Source organism: Camellia sinensis, chromosome 13 (assembly GCF_055761805.1).
Source record: "Camellia sinensis isolate YWXY chromosome 13, ASM5576180v1, whole genome shotgun sequence".
In the NCBI taxonomy this organism is placed as follows: domain Eukaryota; kingdom Viridiplantae; phylum Streptophyta; class Magnoliopsida; order Ericales; family Theaceae; genus Camellia; species Camellia sinensis.
Window position 1 is genome coordinate 94,503,606 of NC_138973.1, and position 23,226 is coordinate 94,526,831.

Sequence of the window (23,226 nt, forward strand, 5' to 3'; positions counted from 1 at the left end):
TAACCCTATTTACTTGAATCCATCATTCTTGCTTTCTATTTCATATTGAAATTAATGGATAATAAAGAAAATGTTTCTAACTAGTTTTCTATAGATAGAGTAAATTTTCATTTGAGGTTTATTGTTTTTTGTTGTTTAGTTTACGAAACTGATTAAAAAATGCAGTACCGAACAAATTATGTTTATTCGGAAACTTGTTTCCAAACAAAATTCATATATTTGGCAGTGTGTTTCTGAAATAATAGTCATTGTTCAGTATTTAATATCCGAACAAATTGTATATGTTCGACTATTTTTTTTAAAATTTAATTTTCTAACTTCTAGCAAATTGTCTATGCTGCAGCCAATTTTCTATTGTTTGAGAATTGAGTATCCTAAGACACTTCATAGTTTCGGAATTAAGTATCTAAACATATATAATTTGTTTGGCACTAAGCATTTAGATGAAAATGCTGCAATTTGTTCAGCACTAAGTATCCAAATAAAAATAATGCAACCAATTTTCTATTGTTTGGAACTGAGTATCCGAAGAAACTTCATAGGTTCGAAATTAAGTTTTTGGACGTATATAATTTGGTTGACACAGAGTGTTCAGTTAAAAAAGTTATTAGACTTGGGGTGTAGAAAGTAGAATTTCTAGAATTTTTAAGATTATAATAGGCATTATTTGGAGTGTCCAGCAAATAAATAAATATTTAAATTTTCAATTGAGGTGTTCCAAGTAATGCGGTGCCCAATTTAATTTTGGAAATGCACTTAGAACTATCCACCAAAATGAAAAAGTGATCAAACATAAAAAGATAAATTGTAATTTACCCTCAAAACTAAACAATAGCACTGCATATCCAAAAAAAAAAAAAAAAAAAAATACTCAAAAAAATTAATCATTGTACTATATTTATGATGCGTGCGACTCATCTCTTATTAATTTTAAATCCACATCACACAATTATTTTTAGAGTAAGTCTTCACAATTCTTAGCACTTTTGTAAAAGTAATGATATACAAACATAATTTTTATACAGAATAAATTCACGTCTTGTAATTATTTATTCTCGATCAAAATGCCCACTATTATTTTTATCATTTCACAAATGCCATTAGTATATCATTATAAACGTATTTTTTGTATCACTTTAAAATTTACAAATCACATTCCATTTTATAAAACTGAATTAAAGGGTACATATATTTGAAACATTTTTTTTTTTGCTGATCAAAAAAAAAAAAGAAACATTTTATACATAAATATATAGCATATACATACACATAACCATACATATACATGTCCACAAGCATTTATTTAGCTTGTTTGGGGTGTGTTATATATTTTTTTAGGTCACATCACTTTTCTATTTTTTTACATATCTTTTCATAAAAAGTCAAAAATACATATATTTAAATCATTCCAAACAACATGTAATTTTCTCTCTCCTCATTTTCTTCTTTAACCCTACCAAAATAGTGAAACTCTACTATTTCATTCTCACATACTTCATTCAGCTAGTACATTAATAAAGTCAGAAGGTCGTCTTGGCCAGTTGCTCATAAAGAAAAGAATTTTTAATCTAAAAAAGAAAAGAAAAGAAAAGAAAAGAATTATATAGGCTAATTACACTTTTGATCTAGTGTTTTGGGTTATTTTCATTCTAAACATTTGAATTGTGTTAATTATTTATTTATTTATTTATTTATTTATATATATATAAAAGATTAAATGTTTGTCAAATTAGTTCTTATAGTCGTGGTTGGCATCAAGTCTGACCGGTCCAGTCCACTCTAGTTCATGAAATTGGTGCCCAAACCCTCATGTGAACTAAGACTAGGCTAAGTCAAGGCCAAAAATCTTAAGCCTAAGTCTTGTCCAACGGGATTGGCTAGACAATCTAGCGGGATGGGTTGGGTTAAGCCCTGAGTTAGCCCTACGGATTAAGATTTGGGCCTAGTTTTAGGTTTTTTAAAAGCAATTTTTCCTATTTTTTAATTTTTGCTAGGCACTTGTGCCAAGGTGCCTCGTGCGGACCAATAGGCCTAGTTGGGCTCAAGCCCAACCAGCCTTGAGGTATGGGCTTGAGTAAGATAAAAATTTGTTGGGCCAGGCCTTTTGGCCAAACGATAACCCGTAGCTGTCATTATTTATCATACGAATGAGAGGGATTTTTGAAACAAAATATTACACATCAATAAAAAAAATAACATTTTAAATTGACTTAATTAAAATGTTGGATGAGATTATTAGTACGGTGAGATTGAGTGATTGAATTATTAGAATGGTAGTATTATGTTGGAGATATAAAATAAATTGTGTTTGTTTGTCCACTACTATAGTGATAGTTAACATTAAATCTATGAAACAACATAATGATCTAAATAATGATCTAATCACCTCAAGGCCATGGGTGAAATTAAAATAATATAAAGCACATATTTGAAAATTATAAAGTACCAAGTAGCCAAATTACATATCTATGAACATGTCTATGTCCTTTTTTTGATTCAAATGAACATGTCTACATTCATGCTTGAATGCATAGCCATTAAAGTTTCATCTCTCATTTTTATTTACCTAAGCAAAAGCAATGGGGCTTGTGTAGCTTTGTAGCTTGTAAAGTGAAGCAAAAGACTTGTCTCTCTGCATATGGTTGCACTGTTTATCTGTTAAAGTAGATGTATTAAAAGTGACTTTTTCTTGAATTATCAATTCTCTCTTCTTCTTTCTTCTCCTTTTCTCTGTCACCAAACACCAAACGATGACCAATGACTGCAACTTCTTTCTTTACCTTGGGATGGTGCTGTGAATTCAGAATTCCTTTCACTGCTTCAAAATTTCAGTTTCTGTCATTTTTCACCCTATTAAGATAGTGTTTTGTTCGTCAGAATAAAAGTGAAATATATGATTTTTCATCATTTTCACAGTTTTACTAAAAAAATAATATAAAAATTTATTGTAAAAGAAATTATCACCAATAAAATGAATAGTCATTTCATATGGAAGTTAAAAAATGATTATTCTATTTCATTCCACTTTCATTCTAATAAATCAAACTCAGACATCGCTCAAATCTTGAGGCCGTTCATTTAACTTCTTGAATTTTTTAAATTTATACATATAATGTATATTTTGTTTCGCCATTTGTCACTCAATTTTTTTTTTGTTTTTTGTTTTTTGTTTTTTTGAGCGGTTTGGATTGTTATTTGTCACCTCAACATATTATATATATATATATATATATATATTTGGACATCATGGGCTAATTGGATTGTTATTTGTCACCCTTAATTTGCTTTTAAAGACCTTCGATTATGTCAACCTTTATTTAAAAAAAAATTATGAACAAAAAGTGTTTTATTGATGAAAATTAGGTACATGACAAATGACAAGTATCAATAAAGAATGTGTGGGCAAAAATATGAAAGAAAAATTGAACGATCCCAAATGGATTGATACTGAAAAGCAAGTCCAATAATTTGTTAGTACAATACCGAGTTGGTGAGAAACTAACAAACAACAGAAAAAATAAAAACAAGCAATAGAAACAATAGAACAATATTGCCAGAGGCAATACTAGTAACAACCAGCAAAGAAAGACCAACCTCATCTGAAAGTGGTCATTCTAGATGCACAATGCTACCAGTAGTAGAGCAAGCAACAATAGCAGCATCCAGCAATAATTGTGAGAGGTGGTTTTGCAATACTCCTCTATCCCAAACGAGCCCTTTAGAGATCCTCGCTCTGATAATTGAAATAGAAAAAACATTTCGGTCGGTGGTGTCGAAATTAGCACTCCGATGTGCAAATTAGTTTCTTAAAGGAGGAGAGAAGAAGTTTTTATTTATTAAAGTGTGGGTGTGATTTTATACCTTCCTTCTTCCCATTTCCATCCTTTTATAGCTATCCTCCTGGATATTTTCTCTATGGTAGCCTCTCATCATTGTTTTTTCGCAGCCCATTATACATCGAGAATGGAACAACTTGGGCCCACTCATTATGCCGATTTGCGTCTATTCCTGAAGCTTTGCTTCATGTCTTGGTTTGCTACTTCACAAATCCCCTTGGTTTATCTTGGCCTACTCGGTGATGTGTTCCATCCCATGGGCTTAGCGAATTTTGGCCCATCCAAGATGGGCTCGAATGTGCTCCGTTTACTGTTTTCCATACTGCATTTATTCAGCTCTCACAATTGCCCCCCCGAGCACCCGACTATCCTGGAATTCCAAATAGATGATTTGCTTGGCCGCAAAAGTGCCTCTTTAATCGGCTTTCTTTGACAAACTTGAGGCACCTTGAAATTCGAGTACGTAATGGGCACGCCATTCTACCTCTGACACGTTATATGGGACATGATGTGGAATGTGGGAAGTTTCCCGCGTCTTCGAAATCTTCATTCATTTAATGTGATTTGAAAACCTTCTCCACCCTTTTATTTCCGAGAAGACTCTATCTTCGCAACTCTTCACCTTCAAGACTTTATCTGTGGTTGCTCTGCTCTCTCTACCATTTGTGCATCTTTTCATTTCAACATGTAAGTCCTCTAAGCTTCACTCTTTATTTCATTTTGTTTTAGAATTTCCATCATCTCTTACTGTTTCTCCACCTCGTGCTTTGTTTTGGTCTTTCTATGGCTAATTACCTAAAAGCCCTTCTTTCTAAGGATAAGGTCATCGCCTTTTGTTGTCACTTCGCAATCCCTAATGACGTTCAACTGACTCTTGTTAGGGATGAGAAGGTAAACATGGAAATGGCTGATGTCAACACCATCATCTTTCCTCTGTTGGCGATTATTGAGGGTGGAGTTCGCTTCCTTTTCTACTTTATGCTCAGATTTGTTCATCTTTTTGGGGACTGAGGCCTTCCCAGCCCAACATAAATTTCTACTGAATAATCATGGACATAATATAATTAAACCGTCGACTCTGACTTAACTTAGGGATTTCTGTCATTCGGCATTGCTACGTCATGGCCAAATCCTTTGGTCGGCTAGGAAGGTTCTTTTTAAGAGCTAAGGACACTGACCACTACTTGGCAACCATGCTCGCCAGTTCTAGCAAAAGGGTAGATGATGTAATGGTTGTCGTTCAGGGCAATTGGGAATTCGGGAAAGGAGAAGATCACTTGAATCCTATACCTAGGCAGAAGGGTGAACCAAGTGGCTGAGTAGTTCTTTTGTTAGTTTAGATATTAATCGGCTCCTCCTTTGTAGGCTGACCATTTTTTTGTTCTTGCAGGCAACGATCTTAAGAAGTCCCTCGCTTCAACAGACGAAGCCAATCTTTCTCAAGTAAAGACCATTTTTGATTTTGCCGATTGCCCGAATCTCCAAGGAAAGAGATGTGCCAATGCCACCCATATTCTGCTAAGATATGATCCTTCTTACTCATCTTTCATTGCAGCAGACCGCATACCGATCCCTAGAGGTAAACAACAACTCTTAGCTCTTGTATTCCCTAGCTTTGTCAATTGGAAAGATATTGGGGTTGAGAAATCATCAGTTAGTGAGCAAAGTGGTGAAAACGGCAGCTAGGATATCGAACAACACGTGGAGCACGATGCCAATCAAGAAGTTGGTCAAAACCTCGTTGCTGAACAAGATGTTCATCAGGACGAAGAGCAAGAATCAAATACGGGACTTGATATAGCTTTTGATCAAGTCGGTTCCATGGGAAGAGTAAATGAGGTTAACGGCTTAAAGCTTGCGACTCCCTCTGTTCGAATAGAAATCGAGAAAGATATTTTCGTTGACTTGGATGATTTTCGTGGGTTTAGATTGGAGGAAAATGGCGAGTGAATCCTTTTCCCCTCCTGAATTTGCCAAGAAGAGGAATGCCGAGAGGATTGCGGCTAAAAAGAACGCATCGGCTGAAACCTCTAGCTGAATAAATGATACTCTAGTGGTGGTCCAAACAGAAAGCGTCACAGAGCAAGCTACAATTGTAGCACTTGTGTCCTTCAAAGCTTTTGGGAAGTGTAATTTAATCCTCTATGTTATTGGGAATCTTTGAGTTGTTGTATCTTGGTTTTGAAGGAGTATAAATTGATTTAAACTTGTTGGGAATTGCTCGTTCATGCTTGTTTACGTTGAAAATTTGTTTAGGAAACTAAAAATCTTGTTTTGGGGTCGACACCGGTCTTGGTGGTGTCGACACCTTCTTTTTGTTATTGGCTTCAAGGGTCAACACCAGTCTGGGAAGGGTTGACCCTTGTCTTGAAATTGCTTGCTGAAATTTGGTGTCAACACCAGTCTAGAAAGGGTCGACACCTTGCATGCTATCAAACATAAGTGTTCCAGCTTTTCTTCATAAGGGTCGACACCTCTGGGTGTTGACCCTTGAGGCCAATAACAAAAAGAAGGTGTCGACACCAGTCTGGGAAGGGTCGACACCTTGCATGCTGTAAAAAATAAGTGTTCCAGCTTTTCTTTATAAAGGTCGACACCTCTGCTATAGGTGCCGACGCCTGCAAACTTTTTTCTAGATTTTTTTGTCAATTTGGGCCTTACTTTATGGGGTTTTTAACTAGATCTTTTGGGTTGACTTTGGGGTTTATTTTTATTTTAACCTAGTACTATAAATAAGTCCACCACTTGATATTTTCTTTACTTTTTTGTCTCTTTTCTCCCTCTAAACTGTGAAACTCTCTCTTTCTCTCAAAAAACACTTTTTCACTCAAAGATCCTTAGATCTACTCACTTGGAGACCTCTTATCGCCTTGCTCCTTTGAGATTAATTGTAGAGCTTGTCTAGGGCTTCATTTTGATAGGAGCAAAACTTCGTTTCTCCTTCGGCGACTTTTGGGCTTTTCTTCATTCTCTCTCTTCAAAGCTTAAGGTAGAGACTTTCTATACTCTTGCATGATTTTTAACTTGGGTATTTGATGATATTGCAAATAAAGGTTAGGATTTGGGTGATTTTAGACAAACCTAGGATTTTGGTTTAAAATCAAAAGAGAGGTTTTCAAAGTAAATGTGTTAAAATGTTTATGGGTATGGATATGAGGTTGTGTTGCATCAAACTTGTTGATTTTGGCAAATGGGTTGTATTTGGGAGGAAATGGGGTTTTGCCCTAAAATATTTCAAATGGTTATTTTGCATAAATCATGGAATTGATTCAATAAAGGTGAAATTGGTTAGATGTGTATGTTAATGGTGGAGTTGGAAAATTATCATTTCTTATCAATGAACACATGGATAGTTTATCTCTTTTGAAGTTTGTATAATTACTTAGAAATATTTGTTTGGGCTATCGGTGGAGGATAGCTATGATTGTTGTAGAAATTGCATGTGGACTAGGTGAATTGAAATTAACCTTTTGTTGGTTGTCATTGAATATGACTATGTTTATAGACATTTGTCATGACCCAAACTCGCCCATGTAGGTTTAGCATCGTAACCGGCCAGTAATCCTTGGACTACCGAAGGCCTCTGAACAGATTAACAAGATTAAGGGGCTTGGGGAAGCAAATACATAAATATAGTTGTCCAATGAGTTGTGCTGACTTATATGAAATGGAATATTTAAAAACTTTATATACAATAACCGGTAGTCAACCATACATTATACCCACACACATTACAGTATTTTAAGTACAGCCAACGACATCAAATCAAGTCTTAATAAACAGAAACCACAGAACTTAAACACAGGACGCTTCAGGAACCTCCACGTGAGGCACAATGGTTGGCTGACGACAGAACACAGATCCAGACAAAAGCCTTCAGGCTCAGGCTCCAGAATGCTCACATATATATATATATATATATACACACACAATGAGCTAAAGCCCAATGAATAACATTAAGGTAAAGGGGTTGGTGAACGAAATCCGAATATATTGTAAGCAAAAAACAGACCAGAGCATAATCATTCTCATATCAGAACATAATAATGGTATATCCCATAGAACACATCACAGAACGTCTTCCGACTAGAGTAATCGGTTCCGGATACCGATTAAACACATATCACCACAATGAAGTGGCTAACGAGATCTCGTAAACTTGTATGTCATGGACCCGCATTTTCATACCATCCCCCATGACTTGGGACTATCTATGGATGCCATAACAGATTTCAAACAGGGAATATTTGTTCACGAAAACAGATATCATTTCAGAAATTAGAACTTATCATATTTCATTTGGAACGTAATTTATATGAACGTATCTTTATAATAACGTTACTCACAGTGGTTCCAGCAATGGTTAATCAATCCTCAAGTCTTGACCTACGACCATAAAATACATAACACAAGCATGTCTTATCATTACACATTCATGTGGCCATTAAGGCTTAGTTTACATTATATTGATTCTTGTTCTTCTTTAACACATTGCTCAAAACACACTCTTGAATCTCATAACTTAGAACATTCTTTCCTTAGTGTGTTTCTAATCCATAACCTCATTACTATGGCTTAATTAAGGCTTAGGAATGCTTAAGATGCAATGAGGATGACAAAACATGCCTTGGAACACTTAGGCAAAATTTCTGAAAATAAGGTCTCCGCTTGAGCGTAGATTTCCTCGCTTGAGCGGACATGCAAATATGAGAGGGGTCGCTCGAGCGAGACTTCCTTCGCTCGAGCGGTCTGCAAACTCGGAGAAAGTACTGGTTGGTCTCAATCTACGCTTGAGCTACAACTTCCACGCTCGAGCGGATCAACAATATACAAAGGGTTCGCTCGAGCGTGACTTTGGTCGCTCGAGCGGAGCGCTCATGCCTGCAAAAATACTGAGGGCTCGCATTCTTCGCTCGAGCACATGTTTCCTTGCTCGAGCGGACTGTGAAATTCTGGGTTTCCAAAAACAGAGTTTTGAGCTTCAAAATGCAATTCAATGGCTACACTCATGCATAGCTTGATCAAAACACTTGGAAAACTTTTCTAAAACACCAACACATGATCATTTACAAACCCTTAGCTCAAAACTCGTGGATTTAGCTAAAATTGAGTTCAAACTTCCATGTATATAAGGTTTATAAACTCTTTTTTCTCCAACACCATGGTTTTAACAAAATTGAGCTCAAAGGCTCCATGCATGAAGGAAATCCTTTTCAAAACATGAGTTTAAACTTTAAAACATGACGAATTATACATGCATGTGCCCAATAACTTATGATAACAACATAGATGCTCAAAATCAAACTCAAATGGCAAACCTCTATATATATATGCATGCATGTGAAATTATAATCAAATTCTCTATCTTCTTGACAAATACAAGTGAAATACATGCAAATGATCATAACAACTCCATGAATGCATCTCTACAACACACAATTTTCATGAATTAATAGTCAAGGGCTTACCTAAAGTCTTCAAACACACAAGATTCTTGCCAAACTTGAGCTACTCTAGCAAAATCCCCAACTTAAACTTTAAATCAACACTTTCTCTCTCTAAAATGGAGTCTCTCTCACTCTAGGATGAAATCTCAGATTTTTGCACTAAGGGAAATGAAGAAGATGTGAGCTTACATGAGCTTAAGCCTCATATTTATAGCTATGATGCTCAAATACCTTAATTAGAACATAAGGCTTGCCAAACGCAACTTAATGAATTGTTCTGAATCAATTTTTAATAAAACTTGCCAGATGATTCTAAAAATTCCAAATAACATATCGGTGTAGTCAACTTCGTTTTCGGATGCCGATAAGGCTTTCAATTTACATATTAAAGTGAAATTCCAAATAGATATTTCTATAAGTAATAGATAGAAAGCCAAAATCATACAAAGTGCAGAATAAACACATAATTTATTTTAATCCTCTCATTAACATCATTAAATACGGATTAGTGGCTAATTACGGATAGGGGTTGTTACAACATTGTATATGTATGATTATTTGGGAGGAGAAATGTAATGTACTCCATATGTGATTATGTGTTTATATATATTGTATATGTATGAATGATTGTTTGGGAGGAGAAAGGAGATGGACTCCATTATAATTAAGTTGGCCAGAGTATCCTGGGTGAAAGTCCTGAAATTATACATGGGTGCCTAGCCCGCAGATGAAATATCCGTAAAATGGCAATTGTAGCGCTTGTATAGCCTACGTTTACATGGGTCCCATTTGACGGCTGCCCGCAGACGAAATATCCGTGAAATGGAAGTTTGAAGTGTTTATGTGTATGTGTTGTATGAATTGGAAACCATTAAATTGTAACCTCAGTTTGGGTTATTGGAAAAATAATGAAATCGACTCATGTATTGGGGTGTATTGAAGGGAAATGAAATGAAATGTAACTTGGTGTTCTATGACTGTATAAAATGTGATCATTTTTCTTCCGATATTGTAAAAGCACATTGCACTTATACCGTTGTTAAACCTCATATGTTGTATTAGATTATCCTTCCTGGGCTGTGGCCCACCCTACTTAGGAAAAACATTTTCAGGTGCTGGTGATATGCCTCCATCAAGGATTTAGCTTGGGTGGGTTGTGGAGCTGAGAGCTCACTTTTGTTTATTTGTATTTATTTGCCTTTTGTACAAGCCTAGGGCTTTATCTGTATTGAGCCTCTGACTCTTTTTGTTGTAACCAAGCATCGTCTTGTAAAATTGTAAGCCCGTAGGGCATGTTTATCTGTTTATCTTTCTTCCTCTCTTTTAATTGGAAACATATGCTATAGATTCAAGTTTAGGCTTTATGAATGTATGATGCATATGCTTCCCTTTTGTATATCATATATTGAATTAATGGAAGATAACTTTATTATTGATGTTAACATATAATGCTTGGTGGATGGATTATTGTATTATTTTTTGAGCGTGACAACAATCGTGGAATCGGCGCAACCACCACCCCCCGTCGACGTCGTTTGAAGCCATCGACGTAACTGGCTCCAAGTGGCTTGTTGAATCTTCTCAATTGACTGAGCATCTGGTTGAGAAAATAGCTTGAGTTGTACCCAGTCTTGACTTGGTGACGCCATTTCAAATTCAGCCTAGAATCAATAGGGCTCCTATTCCGATAAGTGCTTCGGCCGTCAAGGAACCTGGAGTTGCATTGAGAATGGCCCCTTTCATTACTCTGCCATTAGATAAGGCAACGTATCACGCTGAACACAATGCTCTGTCTGTTGCAATGGCCACGTAATGGGCGATTTTGGTAAATTCTATCATTTCAAATTTTTTTGGTTATGGCTAGTTATGGCTAGTACCTTAAAATGTTTGTGTAGGCTCCTGAACGCATTGCTAAGATTAACTGCTGTCTCCATGATATAGTGGAGTTGAACACTCAACTTCAAGTAGAAGTGACAGTTGAATAGCATAAAGCAAAGTCGGCAATGGCGGAGTTGGCAATTGTTACCCAAAAAGCTAAAGCAAAATAAAAAAAGACTATAGAAGAACAACAAAAAGCTTCTGCCGAAGAAGTGAAAGCAAAGCATATCGGCTTACTTCACTGCTCTGCTGAAGAAATGACAAACCATTCTGAGGTAGCCTTAAAAATTGCCAGTGAAGAACTGGCGAAACAGAAAGCCAAGTTGCTCGAGGTGTAGAGATCATTGGCGGAGGCTTAATTGGCGACAACGAACGCCTTTGAGCAAATAGAGAAAGCAGCCACTGAAAAATATGCCAATCAGGTTTTGGCCTTTAAAAATAGAGGCTTTAAACATGCTGGCTCAAGGCCTTTGTTGCTGCTCGAGTTACGCTTGACGTGTCGATTCCTTTCGAGGTAGACGACATTAAGCCATTGGAGTCTAATGCAGAATAAGTCCAAAATGAAATAACATGTTTTTCGCCATTTGGCGTTTGATGTGAGCATGCTTTGTTTTTATTTTTATTAGTTTTTGTTTATTTTTGGCATGCAATAGAGCCGTTTTCATATATAAAGTGACCAATTGTAATACTAGTTTATGAATAAAAATGCTCTGTTTATGCAAAGATGTGGATTTGTTTATAGGTGTCAAATGCATCATTCAAACTACTATTAACACATCATTTAAAATGTTATTTGACATGTTGCACATAATTTAGACAATTCGGCTAAGCTATTTATGTAAGTTCACAAACGGGGCAAACTTTATGCCAATTGATGCCAAATACATACATGTGGCTGCCCCTACATCGATTGGAGAGTAAAATACAAAACAAAAATTGCTGAATTGCCGAATTTAGTATTTAGAATGTAACCATCTGGAATGGAAAGCAAAGAAAAGCTCAAGGCTAAGGTCGAATAGATGAGGTGTTAGGTTATGTCTAGAAACATTCTGAGTCGACCATTAAGGACCGAGTTTCCCTTACCCAAGAGCGAATTAGTCGGCGGTGGGGTTGCTGAAACGACGGGACAGTAGACACGTGGCGTGTACTAGAAAGCTATTGAAAGAAGTACCCATTAAGTGTATTAAAATGGCTCCTAAACTCCTCTAGTAGCCAACAAATCCAAGCGTTCACACGAAATTACTATGGAGGAAGAAGTGTGAAAAGAAGGAAATAGTAGATTTTCCATCAACATCTCTTTCAATAACTATAGCAGCGTGGGTGTTCTTTAATAGTAAAAGAGAAAAAAAGAGTCTGGCAGATTTAGATGTAGAGACTGGCCAGCAACTAGCAACCAACGAATCCGGTCGTCAGAGTAGATCTTCCTTAAATGAAAGAAACAGAAGAGAGCATCGCAGTAGGTCCCCCAGAACTAATGTCGCTCACTAAGACAATCGAGCCAGAGTTTAAACAGGAGAGAACAACGAAGCCGGTTGCCTAGAGAAAAAGAGGGCAACAGAAACTCTAGGGCCCAGATTGGAAACGAAGTAATCAAGCCTTCACGTCAACCTGAGACTGAGTCGAATAACTCGCTGTGTCACAACAGAAGCTCCAGGGCCCAGACTGGAAACGAAGCAACCAAGCCTTCGTGTCAGCCTGAGACTGAGTCGAATAACCAGTTGCGTCGGCTTGAAAATGAGCCGAGTAGACCTCTACATCCTTTGAGTTTTTCGATTTTTATTGGAAATGAACCGATGACAGAGGCAGACTCATTAGTGAATGATCCAAATGTGGCGGTAGAATTTAGTTAGCAAATATTTCCTCTAGAAGTTCACTATTCAATGGTCAATCGGGGTGGTTATGATGTCTTTCAACATGGCATTCACGGCATAATGAATGGACTCTACAGTTTATATGAGATTGGTATATGTCTTCGCGCCATTCGGCAGGATTTGAAATACAAGGAGGGACATATCCAAAAGTTGGAGCGACTGCTTCATGATACTGAGAAAAATGTTGAAGAAAAGGCTCGAAAAGCTAGGTTGGCTAAACTCAAGGCAGCAGGTGCAGTAGAGTTGGAAACCTCAAAAAGCAAATCAACTCAACGCCTTATGGATAATGCCATAGCTGATTAAGATACTGCCAGCATTTTTATGAAGGAAGCGATTAAAACCAAAGTGTACAATAAAGGCTTCCTCAAAGTGAGGCAAATTGGGATAGAAAAGACAAGGGAGAAATTTCCCGATGATGTTTGTTAATGTGAAAATTGCAACTTCAAGCACAAATAGATTAAGGCTTTGCAGGCGGCGGATATTGATTCTACATCACCGCTATACAAGGGCTACAAGATGCCGTTTGAAGCTTATGATGCTGAAAAGGCAAATGACGAAGATGAGAGCACCAATCTTGAGAGTTAAGCAGTGTCTTAAGTTCCAGCTTATAAATTAGAGTGCTAATAGATGTGTTTCTTTTCGGTAGTAGAATAAGAATTTGTAATTTGTCATGATGTTTCATAATAAAATAGACATTAAATTTCTGTTATTAGATTTATCATTGTTCCATGATGATGCTCCGAATGCAGAGACTTTACTAATGGCGCTCCGTGCCAAGCATGAAAAGTGCTTTGAATTCGAAGACTTTACTGATGGCACTTCATATCGAGCACGAAGAGTGCTCCGAATACGGATACTTCAATGATGGCACTTCGTGCCAAGCTCGGTGAGTGCTTTGAATTCAGAGACTTTATTTGCCCTAAACTGAATAAAAGAGAAATAACCAATGATCAAATGAAAAATAAGGTAACATAACATCTCATGCCATTGATTATCTGCATATATACAAAACATTGTACAGTGAAATTAAGAGAAAATTTAGATCTATGGTAAAATTTATGAAGATGAGTTAAATTAAAAGGATGAGGTAACTTCTTGTCGTTCATGTCTGAGAGTTAATATACCCATATCCCGGTGATGGAATCGATCTGGTATGGGCCATCCCAATTGGGGCCGAGTTTACCGTCAGCAAGAGTCTTACTATCAGGTAGCACTTTCTTAAGGACCAACTCTCCAGGAGTATATCAGTGCAGATGCACTCGTTGGTTGTATGACTTGACAAGCTGTTGCTGATATCCCGCTATTGCCACAAGGGCCCAATCTCATCATTCTTTAATTAAATCCATATCTAGTGCCAGCAACATGTCATTTCGGCTCGTATCAAAAGCCCTTGATCATAGAGTTGGTCAGCTGATCTCTAAGGGGATGATAGCTTCATTGCCAAAATATAAAGCAAATGGGGTTTCTTTTATAGACCGTTTAGGCGTAGTGCGATGTGCCCATAGTACACTTGGCAATTCTTCAACCCACTTGCCTTTGGCCTTTTCCAAGCATTTCTTCATGTCGTCTAGGACTACTTTGTTGGGAGTCTATGCCTATCCATTACTTTGCAGATACACTGGTGAAGAAAAATAAGGCTGAATGACATACATGTCGCACAATTCCTGGTAGACGCTGCAATCAAACTGAGTGTCGTTATCCGAAATAAGTGTCCTGGGAATGTCGAATCGAGTAATGATATTCTTCTAGACAAAGTGCTTAACATCAGCATCTTGGATATGCGTTAACAATTCTGCTCCAATCCACTTTTGGGATATGCGCTAACAGTTCTGCTCCAATCCACTTTGTGAAATAGTTAGTAGCAATAATTAAGAACTGCTTATTACCTAGAGCTTTCGGTAACGGCCTAACTATATCCAAACCCCATTGAGCAAAAGGCCAAGGATTAGTCATGAAATTTAGTTTTTCGAGGAGCAGATGTGTTAGTGGAGAAAATTTTTGACATTGCTTGCATTTCTTAACATAATTCTCAGTGTCAGTATGCATAGTCAGCTACTAATATCCTTGAGTGATGGCTCGATGAGCCAATGATCTACCTCCTGAATGAGCATCACAACTTTGTTCGTGTATTTTAGCCAAAAAATTCTCAGCCGTGTCCAGATGGACACACTCCAAGTATGGTCTAGAGAGAGACTTTTTGTAAAATTTTCCTTGAGGATCCAAATAATATCTCAAAGCCTTATTCCACAGCTTGTGAGCTTCCTTCTTACTCTCTAGTAATCGTTTCGAAGCTAGGAATACAACAATGGGATTTATCCAACTCGGCCCCCTTTGGATGACGTTCACAACGGGATATTCAAGAATGCTGAAACTCGGCTTTGGAATGAAACATATTTCGATGGTTTGTTTAACTTATGAGTTTACAGTCGAGGCTAAGCAACCCAGAGCATTAGTATGTGTATTTTGATTGTAAGTAATCTAATTCAGTGCATGGTTATCAAATTTCTTGAGTAAAGAGTTGACCGTCCGCATATACGCTGCAATGCGGTCATTTTTAGCTGCATATTCACCTTTTCAATTGATTGATGACTAGTTTTGAATCACAAAACATTTACAACCGTTTAGCTCCTATGTGAAATAAATTTCTAAGGCCGGCTAAAAGGGCTTTGTATTTGGCCTCGTTGTTTGAAGCATCAAAGCCAAGTTTAACTGACTGTTCCACTACTGCTCCTTCAAGGGTCATAATAACAACTCCTGCCCCACTATCGTGCTGGTTGGATGATCCATCACAATATGACTGCCAAATATCCCCAACATGTACTCTCTATTCTGGCTGTGATTAGGGATCTGACTGGTGTTGAAGGTTTAACTCAGCATGGGATGTTGGCTTAGTTAACTCAACGACAAAATTGGACAAGACTTTCCCTTTGATAATCGTCGTTGGTGCAAACTGGAGGTCATACTGTCCAAGTTCCAATACCCATTTGGAGACTCGTCCCGACGATTCGACTTTGTGAAGGACTGAACAGAGGGGTTGATATGTTAATACTTTAATGGGATAGGGTTGAAATTAATGCATCAGTTTTCTAGCAACCACTACAAGAGTTAGAATCAACTTTTCCAAGGGTAAATATTGAGTTTCAGCTTCCACCATTGACTTGTTAACATAAAAGATGGGTTTCTGCTCACCGAGTTCCTCTTTAAGCAAGACAACACTTACTAAATGATCCGATATGACCAAATATAAGATAAGCACATCACCTGGTGAAGGAGTAGACAAAAGAGGGACCAAACTGAGATAGGTTTTCAGCCTCTCCAAAGCTGTTTGACATTCTATGGTCCATTTAAATAATTTTCCTTTCCGGTGTGTGTGAAAGAATGGCCTATATCGTTTTGAGGACCGACTGATAAATCTCTTAAGTGCTGCAGCCACACCCATTAACTTCTGAACTTTCTTGACCAACCATGGTGAGCCGAGTTCCATGATGGCCTTAATTTGTTTCGAGTTGACTTATATTCCATGATGACTTATAATATAGCCGAGGAATTTGCCCGATCTAATGCCGAATTCACATTTCGAGGTGTTTAGCTTCATTTTGTATTTCTGAAAAATATCAAAAGTTGCGGTGAGATCGGCTAAGTGTACACTCTTTTCTTTGGACTTCACCACTATATCATCGATGTAAACTTTCATAGTTTTGCCAATTTGATATTTGAACATGGTAGTGACCCATATTTGATATGTGGCCTTATCATTCTTTAGTCTAACGGGCATAACTTTGTAACAATAGGTTCCCTTTGGAGTAAGAAATGCCGTTTTGTCTTGGTCAATTGGATCTATGGCAATCTGGTGATACCTTCTATAAGCGTCCAAGAAGCTCATGCGTTGATGTTGGGCAGCTGCATCCACAAGTTGGTTGATTCAAGATAAAGTAAAGCAATCCTTGGGGCAGGCTTTGTTTAAATCTGTAAAATCTATGCAGACACGCCATAACCCTGTCTTCTTCTTCACCACGACAGTGTTGGACAACCACGTGGGATAAGTAACCTCCTGAATTGCCCCAGTTTCCAACAGCTTGTCTACTTCGTCAACTACGGCACGACATGTTCAGTAGCTAAATGGCGACTTTTCTGAACAATTAGGTTAGCTTTGGGGTCGATATTCAGGCTATGCATAGTGATAGAGAGGTCTACTCCCAACATATCATAAGGTGTCCATGCAAGAATATCAATACTGTTAAGAAGGAAAGAAACCAGCTCTTGCCGCTCGGCGGCAATAAGACCTGTGCCGAAAATTTTTTTTTCTTAAGATCATCATTAATTACTACTTAGTTTAAATCCTCCGTTACTTTCTTGGCTGGGATTTTCCCAACATCTTCGAGACTATCCTGGTCTGAAACTACAATTGAATTCACCTCTAGATCCTTTGGCTTCTTTACCAAGGTTGATAGATAATAATCCTTTGTTGATCGTTGTGAACCATGGATTTACTCCATGCCATGCTAAGTCAAATAACAAAAGAGTTTATTGTAAGTACTCGGTACGACCTTCATTGCATGGGGCTATGTTTGACCCATGATTATAGTGATGAAATCTTGACAACTAAGAATTCAACCTCTAACGTCTTGGTGCCTGCACGCACTGGTAATACGATATTTTTCAAGAGGTATTCCGAATTGTCATTGAAGTTGAAAAGAGGATAATCGGTCGGCATGAGATTCGTATCCTTGAGGCCGAGCTTGAGGAACGTTTTGTAATACATGACTTCAGAGGTGCTTCCCTAGTCGACCAGAATACGCTCAACAACGAACTTATTAACTCGTAACTCGATAACGAGAGCATTGTCACGAGAAATGGTAACCCCTTCAAGATTAGCATTAGAGAAACTAATTTCACTTTACAGCCGCTACCGTTTGGATGATATACTGGAGCTGGAGCTGGAGCTGGGTTGGGATAATTGTTGCAATTGAATTGTATTCATCTTGTTTGGTGGGGTTAAGTTGTATATCATGTGAATTACGCCGAGTGGAGGTGAATTGGGGTGTACAGTTAGTGTACTTAGTGGGTTAGTGTAGACACCCCATTTTTGACCGACCTTGAGACTCAGATGTCACCAGTTGAGCACTTGGTGATATTGCATAATGTGCTCGTTCAGAAGTTTCAGAGTCGCGGCTGCGAGCCCCGCCTCCGGACTTCCGGACCTTCTTCGGTGCCTTGCCTCGGTTTGCGAACCAGACTCGGTTTTCTCTGTTTCTTTTCCTGAGGGGAGGGAGAGGTCCCGTAGACCATCTCTCAGTGGCCGTGGGCTACATTTGGTGGCCGTAGGCCATTTTGCCCATTTCGGAGCCCGGTTCCCGGTTTTCGGAGCCGTCAGGCCGTGTGCCTCGGTTCGGGACCGCCTAACCATCTTCGTTTGCTCTGATTTTTGGCATACATCTTATTTTCTCCCTTTTGAGGGACACTGGGGTCTGAGAAACCCACTTCGTGGCCGAACGCCACTTTCGGTGTTTAACGGGCAGTTTCCGGGGCCCCGAACTGCGTGTTTTGGCCCCCGAACATTCGTTTTGCATCGGTTTTCGTTCATTTTTGACAGGTACCTCTGTTTTATCACCGGGAAGGTCACTGAAGGGTGGGAGGCTAGTAATTGTTGCAGCAACCAGTTATCTCTCCTCCGGAGCCTCCCGGCGCCCGTTTTTCTGACTTCCGGGCCAATGTTGAACACCCTGGGGTTAGTGTTGCCAACTTTCAACCACATATTTGTGATCTACACACCTGGGAGGACCCTAAAAACCCATGGCCGGCCAGTAATTGTAAAATTACTTTTTTACCCCTCTCTTCCGGGCCAATGTTGAACACCCTGGGGTTAGTGTTGCCAACTTTCAACCACATATTTGTGATCTACACACTTGGGAGGATCCTAAAAGTTTATGGCCGGCCATTAATTTTTCTTTCCATTTTTGCCCCTCCTCTTCAAATGCAATGTTGAACACCCTGGAGTCACTGTTGCCAACCCCAAACCACATATATGTGATCTACACACATGAGAGGACACCAAAAGTTGGTGGGAGGCCAGTAATTTTGCCGAAAAGCCAACTTCTTTTTGGTCAAAAGTGGTTCAGCATGAATCCGGGAAGGAGAAAAAGCTGCGCGGCTTCACCGAAACGGGCGTAACTCTTTGCACAAGAGGAATTAAGATATGAGGCCACCACCATTGGAAAGCTTACTTCCGGGGCTTCATTTTGCACTCAAGAATCTCCCAAGTCCAAGTCTGGGGGGGAGAGATGTGGTTTGAAGTCCGCTTGGACTGAATCTGCGCGGCTTCACGGAAAGGGGCATAACTTTTTCTACAGGAGGAATTTTAATGCAAGGTTTGCACCATTGGAAAGCTAACTTCTGGGGCTTCATCCTAGGGGGTGGCCGGCCACTTTTTCTGGTCGGCCGGCCATTTTTTTCTTTGACCTAGCCGGCCGGCTATGTTAAGTGGCCGGCTGGCCACCTGCAGCAAAAGTACCTGGCCGGCCTGCTTTTTCAGGTTGAGTGCATTCCAGCTGTGCCTTGGTTTTCCCCCAAAAAATTTCCACATCCGGGGACCCTTTTGAAAGAAGAAAAAGGCTCATTTTTCTCTCCACTTTGGGAGAGGCTCTTCTCTCTCTCTCTCTTAAATTTTGCTAGCCTCCCAACTCAAGAAAAGGGGTTACAAGGCTTGCTTGGAGGAGATACATACATAGCACCCCATTTCCTTCAAGTTTTGGGTTCCATTTCTTCATCATCTTCAAGCTCTACCACCACCCTTCCATTCCAGCAGCAAGGGGAAGAATTCCAGCAGCTTAGAGTCACCAAATCTGGTCCAAGAAGCAACAAAAGTGTTGGTCTTCAAAGGTAAGTCCAATTTCCCTCTTTTCTAGCTCATTCTTGCACCATCTCTAAGCCATACATGCTTATTAATCTGAGCTCCGACCAAAACTGAAAAGGTCATTTTTTTGAGCTCATTTTCTTGTTTCATTAAGGGCTCAACCCTGTTTGAGCCCTCCATATTGCACTTGCTTCAATATCCTCCTTAAATACCGTTTTCTTGCATGCTTGGGCATCCTATCATGCTTCCATTTTTGGACAATTTACAGGCCTAGAGATGGACTTATTTTGACCTTCTTAACATGTTTCATTAAGGGTCTTTGGCTTTTTGGTGAATATTTTGCATACCTCATGTTATAGCCTCTTTTGAGCCTTATTTTGCATTGCATTTCTAGCATGTTTGTATACTGCTTTTGGGTTTTTACAGTTCTGGAAATATGCTTATTTTTTGTCCCTATTCAATGTTGTAGAAGGGAATTTTTCAGTTTGGGCATTGCATATACCACTTGCCTCTTTGGCCACCTTTTGGTCCATTTTCTTGCATAAGAACTTAGCCTTATCTATGTTTGTTTTTGAGGTTTTTACAGTTCTGTGAAAGTGCTTATTTTTGGTCCCTCTTCAATGTTGTTGAAGGGCCCGAGCCTGTTTGGGGACATCAGCTATGAGTTGCTTCTTAATCTCGTGTTTATTCCCCATTTTTGCATGCATATTTTGCCCTGTTTTTGTCCACTGTTTGGCCATGCCATAAACTGGAAAAGTGCTTATTTTGGGACTTCCTTGCTTCTGTATTTACATTCCATGTGCCAATTATGCATGTTTGGCATAGCTGTAGGCCATTTCGGGTGCCATAATCCATCTTCCGGGACTTTTTCATGCATCGGGTGTGTTTTCGCCTCATTTCGGGGCTGTTTTCCCCCACATTTCAGTACTGAAATTTCATTAGCATGTTTGCATGTCATTTCCATGTCATTTGCATCGCGTTATGCATTGCCTCGGTTTGCGTGCCCGTGTGCACGCATTTCGAGGCACCTCATTTTCTGCCATCGGCATCTTATGTGAGTGCGGCTGAGGCTCTCTCATGTTAGTATAAGTCCATGTTGCATTTTCCATGTCATTTTCATCATATTTTGTCATCGCCTCGGTTTGCGTGCCCGTGTGCACGCATTTCGAGGCACTCCATTTTTATCCACCGGCATCCTATGTGAGTGTGGCTGAGGCTCACTCATGTTGGTATAAGCCCATTTGTCATTTCCATGTCATTTCATCGCATTCCGTCATTGCCTCGGTTTGCGTGCCCGTGTGCACGCATTTCGAGGCATTTCATTTTTATCCGCCGGCATCCTATGTGAGTGTGGCTGAGGCTCACTCATGATTGGTATAAGCCCATATCGTGTTTTCATGTCATTACTTCAGCATTTTGTCATTGCCTCGGTTTGCGTGCCCGTGTGCACGCATTTCGAGGCACCTCATTTCACAACATTCCGCCATTGCCTCTGTTTGCGTGCCCGTGTGCACGCATTTCGAGGCACCTCATTTTCATTACACATACCATCGCCTCGGTTTGCGTGCCCGTGTGCACGTATTTCGAGGCACCTCATTTTCACAGCATTTTGTCATTGCATCGGTTTGCGTGTCCGTGTGCACGCATTTCGAGGCACCTCATTTTCATCGTATTTTGCCATTTTCTCAGTTTGCGTGCCCGTGTGCACGCATTTCGAGGCATATCATTTTCATTGCATTCGTGCATTTTCTCAGTTTGCGTGCCTGCGTGCACGCATTTCGAGGCATTTCATTTCCATAACATTGAGTATGTTAGGATTATATCTTAGTTGCATTTCATGCATATCATGCATATTGCATCGTGTTCGGAATAGGAGTTAGCCCGGGCACGGGAAACGAGGTACATTTCGTACTCCGAGTGACGGAATGTGTCTCAATTCCCCAGTCACCGACACTCTGGATTATCCATGATGGAGTTAGGTTTTAGCTGTAGTTTCATGTGCATTCATCCTATATTGAGCTGTGCATTTCGACTCCTCGGCCATCATGCCTCGGTATGCGTAATTGGTGGCACGAGGATCGAGACATGCATATATCTGTGAAAATACATTGCCATGCCCCTTTCCTGCTCTCTGTTGCAGCAAAATGAAGAATCAGCAACCTTTTGGGACTTGGCACGCATTTCAAGAACAGGTGTAAACAGAGGCTAATTGGGGTATTCCGGTAGATTTCCGCGCAAGACAATCCGGACATGCATCATCCATCAGAAGCGAAGCAGTCCCTGGCTTGCATGCCAGTTTTACAGCTTTCCTAGATTAATTTGTAAATTAATTAGGAATTTGTACATATTCGGACTGTAATATTTGGACTGTAATATTCTTTTATTTGGGACTGTATATTTATTCGGACCCTCTGCGCGAGGGCCACAACTGTAATAAGTGTGCGTGTGTGTGTTGTATGTCTTCCAACCCCACGTCTTTCTCCCTTTTATTTATCCGTTTTTGATGGTTAGATTAGGGCATGTTTAAATTAGCATACAGTATGACAGCATGTTTGCATCATTCATCTGTATTGCATGCACCGGGTTCGGCGCATCATACTAACTGCATTGTACTTTCAATTTCAAAGTTGAATACATGATAGTTGTAGCATTTCATATACCATCTTAGAATAGCCGAGCCTGCTATAGTTGCATTCTGCATGTGTCACATTAGGCATTTCTGTATATTTAGGATCATGCATGATTTCTAATAAATTCCTATTTTGGCTTGGAGTACTCGGTAAGTTTTATGCTTTAGCATCCTTGCATGTGTGTGAGTGACTGCCATGAATAGCATGCTTACCATGAGGCTATGTGCTTATGTGAAATATCTGCCTGAATGCCTGTGGGTGAAGGTTGGGTTACTTGAATTGGGACAATTCATCAAATGTTTGTTTTAAGCCCACTAGATAGTGGCAAAACCATCTTTTCCAAAAGCCCACCTGAGGGTGGCAAATCCGTGTCTTAGCCTACCTGCGGGTAGCACCATCAAACCATTTTCAAATAAACAAGCATGAAATGTTTTGTTCCAATTCGGACGACCCAGTCTATATTTATATGCTGCGAGCATCACATAGTAACCTAGGCTAATAACCGGAATAAGAACATACAATGTTTTCAAAAATTGATATCATGGTTAGCAGAGGCCGGTCTTTGACCGGGCGAGCGGGGGTGCTCACGAAGTGACCTTCCCCAATCGTACCCAAGTTCCCGAGCCGAGGCAACTTTGGTGATGACGGACACGTGGCCTTTGGCACCGAGTCAGGGTTTCCTAAATTTCCCAAAAATAAAATATTTAGGTG